This window comes from Apostichopus japonicus, chromosome 2 (assembly GCF_037975245.1).
Source record: "Apostichopus japonicus isolate 1M-3 chromosome 2, ASM3797524v1, whole genome shotgun sequence".
In the NCBI taxonomy this organism is placed as follows: Eukaryota; Metazoa; Echinodermata; class Holothuroidea; order Aspidochirotida; family Stichopodidae; genus Apostichopus; species Apostichopus japonicus.
Genome location: NC_092562.1, coordinates 3379047 through 3385608, shown reverse-complemented (window position 1 = coordinate 3385608; position 6562 = coordinate 3379047).

Here is a 6562-nt window from a genome sequence, read left to right as displayed (position 1 = left end):
AGTATACATATCTTATTGCAACAGCTATAATCAAAACGACTTTCGACAAGTCTAATGTTATGAGAAAGATAGAAAAAAACACCGGTATATTCACCGATGTTAACAACAGCTGCGAATAACTTCATTGACGCACTTCCGGATAACGGTATTATATGCGGGTTGTATAAAGAATACACCAGCTACAGTTGATTATATTCTGTTTACCTTGAACAGCTGTTTGAACTAATTGCGAGAGAGTGAGAGAGTGTGATATGCGATTTACTGTACGTGGTTATAATATATGTAGCGCAATTGGTATATGCATAGAAGATAACGTCCTTAATGCATATTATTGCAGAGCCGTCCAATCTGGGCGAAATATCTGTAAGTCTAGATATGGTTGAACGTGAGTAAACAGGATGAATATATAGCCTTATGTATGATGAGTAATTCAGGAACAAACAAAGTTAAATGAAACTATATTTATAAATATTTCCCAATCGAAACGATTAAGATAAGATATATGTTGGAAATATTCATAGAAATGTTTAACCTACACTTCTGAAAATAGAGAAAACTTGATAAAACCAATAGGCAGATGTAGCACTTCTCATAAAAGATTGGTTCTACATGTTGATAGTAATCAAACACACACACACACGGAGATGGGGCAAACAACCGGTATAGTGATAATGAATGTGCAGATATATACGATAATATTAAAACAAGGTATAATAGGTTTGTCATTCAACCAGTGCATTCAACACTTGCAAATGTTAAAGGTAGTCAGTATTTAGCCCGAAATTATAGCACGCTATTGAATTGCTAGAAGTTTTCAAGAAGTACTTTTCCTGGAGGTCTTTACTCTCCAAATTGTTCTCAGACATATTTTAAGGAATTACACACAAGATGATTCAATGTCCCAGTTAGGAAAATTACCTCGAAGGTTGTAATAAAAACAGTTGAAGAATTGTGACCAAAGGTGACCATATTTGAATATCTAGCATATTTGAGGCCAATACAGCATACCTTTAAAAAGTAATAAAGGACTTTCGGAAACGTGAACCGCTTGCTATTATTCGTACATTATGAAATGACTCGTCATTTTTTTTCATTTCATTTCTTTTTTGTGGAATCATGTAAAGCGCCATGAAGGAGAAATTTCCCCAGATTTTCCCCTTGCACCCCGACCCCCCCCCCTAATCAGATATGCTACTTATCCAAAATATATATAAGTAGGCTTGTCGTTTGTATATAGAAACAGCTTCCAATGCAATACAGTAATGAGAAAAATTGTCAAATGATAGCACCATTTTGCGTCTAAGTCTCTTTACAAAAAGAAAAATTCCCAAAGGGGAAGGAAACACTTCTCCTTAGACTCCCCCCCCCCCGCCATATCAGTGTAATATATTTTTGCCCCCCCCCCGAATATATATATAGATGCCTTGCCACCTAGTTGCCCCCACCCCCTCCCCCACAACCCCCACCCCCTATTGACTTGGCTAGTGTCGCCACTGGTAAAGTATCTATAATTATATAACACATTCAATATATTAATTCACGATTGAATCCCACTACATAGCAAAATTCTCTCATGTCAATGATGACATTGATAATAACAAACTGCATTGTTTACAGGAAGACGTAACTTCATATTTACAGAGGAAATATGCTGTTTCCCCCCCATGATGTGACGTCATCACTCAAAAGGGGAAAAATAAATCGATGACATGTGACATTTCGCAGCTGTCTTTACTCACAGTAATTAAGAGGCAATATAGAAAGGATTTAGTTCTAATTAAGCCTTGTTCGGACTCGGGATTAAACATTTTGGTATGTGTTATTATTTGTTAGCGTTGCTGCCGTTGTTATTTGCCTCCTTTTGTTATGTCATGTTGTGTCTGTATATGTGTTTATATGTGTGCACTTGTTTTGTATTCTGACTGTTAGACAAAAGGAATTTCCAAGTCCTCAGATGTCATTTGAGAAGAATCACCAACGTCCTCAGAAGAAAGATTTTGTTAAAGGCATATCGCTAAGGTTAGGGTACGCGTGGATTTAAACAATGGAAATATAAAACCATAAGGTCCTCAGCCGGATAAATCATTATAAATCACGATGGCAATGAGTTGTTGCGCTTCATATTTGGTGGTATTTTTGCATCTGGCAACATCAACTTGAATGATGTCATCATAACAAAGCCGGCATCTTGGTAACATTTAACACATTCAGTATACTTACAGAAGAGAAAAACATATCTGCCAAAATGAATGTTGCACAACTACTGTAGTTGCATGATAAATCTACATGGAAAGTAGAAATATTGTTATGAAATGTATAAACCAGCTATTTCTTTGAAATAAGTTTCTCGTGTTTCTACTTCAGTTAAAACCATATGTGTATGGGTGGGTGTAGTCTGGACAAAGAAATAAATACAACATCTCTCATATTTATTTGAATCCCTCTGCGGGTTTTCTTCATTAACAAGCCCGTACTTTCATTTCTTTAGAAAATGACTCAGCAATATTCTAGGTATTATATACTAATAGCTTATGCAATGAAGCAATTATGCGAATCGCTTTCGCTACATAAACTCAACGCAGCATTTTTATTCTATACTGGACATTATGTAACATACACACAGCGTAGAATTATTCCGAGAAATGACGTAAGCGTAGGATTCAGTGGGCTAACTTGCTCATTGTTATATCCGTCAACAGATTCTTCTAAAATCGAGAGTCCGAGTGGGGGGGGGGGTGGGTGGGGTGGGTGATAGATGACCCTAGCGAATCCACTGTCACTTTTTTTTAATCTCAACTAAATCGATATAACTTGAGCGAAATTTAAAGTTAGCAATGCGCTTGATTATTGTTGGTATTTTTGTGCTGTTACACAAACGGCCGTCAATACGGGCCATATACGTTACTGCAGACTTGCTACGTAGCCTATCGTATGCATAGCCTATGCAGAAAGGTCGAAATCACTGGTATAGAATATATGACATTCACACCGCAGTATAGCGTTATGAAAGGCTATGCTAGACGGAAGGATCCCACACCTGTCCCTCTCCCTCCCTCCCTCCATCCAACCCACCCTACCCACACATCCCTCTTCGTTATAGTACTTTGCACTGATGATGACGTCATCCATTATTTATCGGCATATACAAAGCAGTTACTTCCGAGTGGTAGACGCCCTGATCAAACAATAAGATAACACCTGTATTCATTGTATTAGGCCTTTTTACGTGAAAAACTCAAATGGAAGAATTAAATTGAGATATGAGTAATACAAAAGAAAGGTTACTCGATTGCTAACTCCCATTGTGCCGCAGTGGTCACTATAGAATGTGTATAGGGTCACTTCACTTAGTCATTTTCCAATGACTCAGCAATTATCTTCAAAACAGTCCCTAAATGTCATTGAAACAACGGCGTCTTCCATTTTACGTCACATGAATTTCCTTTTGATAACATTTATAAGGAAACATACTTCTTAGTGGAGTGATTCATGGAAATCCATAACGACTCGTTAATGAAATTTAGTTAAACTAAATTACTGAATTTTCTCACAAATTCGATTGGTGGAGAGTGGCGTAGGAAGGTACTTTTGAAAGGGGGGGGGGCTGAAGACTGATGGCCGGCCTGGGGGAGGGGTCTAAGGGGAGGGGTGTCCCCCTCCCCTTTGGATTTTTTTTGCATTTCCAGGTGGCCTAGGATGCAATTTGGTGCAATATAGCACACTTCAACACCCACTCCATTTGTAAATAATTTTGCATTTTTCACCTGGTCTTAGATGCAATTTGGTGCTCCAAATGAGATTTTTTTCTCATTTGGAAATGAAAAAGGGGTTTTCTGACTTGCGGAGCGAGGGGGGGGGCGGAATGATACTTCCGCCCCCATATTTTTCACTGGGGGCTGGCACCCCCAGCCCCCCGGTTCCTACGCCCTTGTTGGTGGGTTGGGTGGGAAACGGGATCGGAGTAAGACACGAACTGTTCATTAATGTTGAAATTTCCGTGTGTGTCGTCTCCGCGGGCGCGTTAAAATCACTGCCGTGTAAATACTAAAAAAGACGTTCCCCTTCCCCAATCCCCAATCCCCACTCCCCCCTCCCCCATTGGTCCGAAGGCACTGGTAAATTTGTTGTACCGTAGATAAGTAACTACATTGTCGTTGGGACGGTGCGATTTAAGCCCTGAAATATGTATGTTTTAATTGCCATCAACTTTGAACATAACAAAGAACGCTGTGAATGGCGGGAAAATGTGGTCATTTTGCCTTATCAGATAACGCATAGAACGCTTCCCTAATAGTCCTGCAAAATAAACAGTCTCTTTCCGACGTATATGTATCTACGATACTGTAATCAGAAGTATAATCATAGATTCCCGGTTGGCTTTGTATACATTTCTTGGAACTCATTCACATTCGTTCTGTACACTGTAACCACTATACAAAGTTAGCAAAGCCCGAGCAGCTTTTCTCTCAAGTATATTTGCCGGTGGCAATGAGTAAACGGTGCTTTTGTAATCAAGTACACCGGTAACCATTGACCAACATTTTTGGAATTCTTGTGGTCTGCCAGACTTGAATGAACACACGTTGTTGGAATGGTGTGTCGTCTGCTACGGTTCCCATGTGTATAAACAGTAAAACGAAATCAAGATAATATACACGCTAATATACACTGTATCCGCCATAAATAGACCACATATATTTTGTTACCGTATACATCAGGCGCGGTGTGTAACATTTCACACTCGTATATATAGGGCACATTAATAATCCTTCGATTGAGATTCACCTTCGTGGGTTCTTTTCCGACGCTGCGGTGTTTTCCCTATCTCCGAACAAGCACTGAGTTAGATTGATATTTATTTAGAACAGCGGAGTATTTAATAAACAAACTCCGCTCGTTTTGTATATGTTTTGGGTATATTGTGTTGTAAGGGTTCCTCCTTATTTACGCCTATAGACCGCAGGCTACAGCAAATCTAACAATGACAACAATTATCCGTGCACTTTTAATTATTTTCTCTTTGCTTCGTGAATTACGTAGATTACTTTATTTACTGTAGATGGTAATTGCATATACTGTTGCCACAGTGCAAGACGCATAATCTGAGCACACTACTTTATTGATGTCTGTGATAACACTTTACCGTGACAAAGGATGCAAACGGAATTCACAGCTTTATCTCATTTGCTATCACACCATTAAAACGTGACATCACACATTGGCATGAACGTTTTCAGCATGTTAGAATTTTGTGTAAAATTACATTTCATCTTGAATATTTCAAGGCTAGATTCGGCTCCCTCTCCCTTTTCTCTCCTTCTCTTTCACTTTCTCTGGCTTACCACGCCCATCCTTCGCTTTTCTACCCTATCCAATGTCCCCACCCCTCTCGTCTTCCCTTTGTCGCTTCCTCTCGCCCGTCTTCCCCCCACCCCCACCCCCTAGTTCTGACCCTCGATGCCCTTATCCGACCGAAGAGAACGACATGATTGTAACATTTCTTACCTTTCTGGTATAATGATAATTCATTACTATATGATACAAGAATATACATACAGTCAATGTCTGTACATAAATACCCGATGTTGATCACTCATCACATTACCAAGGCAGGACGCTACCGGCCACAAACCATGTTTTCATGCACATTTCCCAGCTGCGGTATACGGGTAGGGTAAACCGCAAATGTTTGTAAACAAACTCACATTGGAAGGCAATTTGCGTATATAAATAAATACCTTGGATGAAACCTCAGTGTTAGCTTTTTGGACAATAAAGGCAGGTCTTGTCTGGATCGCCGCACTGTTCATTGCTTTACCAGTACCATGCAGTTACCACTCGGTTTACCATTTTAAGTCAGAGGGTACACATCATTACAAACCTCATGGATAATCCGTCAATTTTCTGTTTTGTAGTATGGTGGAGGCGTGTAAGCTATTTCTATGTGACCGCAAAAAAGTTCGCGGAAAATGCGGCTACGTTTGTACAATGAGAGAGTACACATTTTGAATTACCGTTCCGGTTGACTCATTCCATTCCTTGCAATGGAATATTGTTTCCAGCTGCACCGAGATATGCTTGTATATAAGTATTTTACTATTTATAGAACAAGTTATATATACAACCCAGATATAAAAGAGATGCCGGTAGCTTATATATCTTAACTTGGAAATGTTCGGTAAGGGCCCTATACATCTTGGGGCCCATTGGCCTAAGTGGACCCTACATGAAGTTGTCTCGTCAGCCTCTTGGATAACCTACTTCATGCCTATATACTCCGGTAGATTGCATGCATACCTATCCTATTGGCCGCTCCCTATAATTGGCCACTCCCTATAATTGGCCCGTAGCAAAGAATTATGGGTGGGGTGGGGTGGGTGGGGGGTGGAGGGGAAAAGTAGTGTGTATGTGGGGGCACCTATGAAAAGAGTAACAATAACAAAATAATAGTGGCAAGTTCTCAGTGAATAGAAGATCGTATAGTATAGGCTCGAAATTTGCGCAACACATACACGGACTTATCTAACATTTCTCACGGTTTGCTCAGTCAGTTCAATGACAT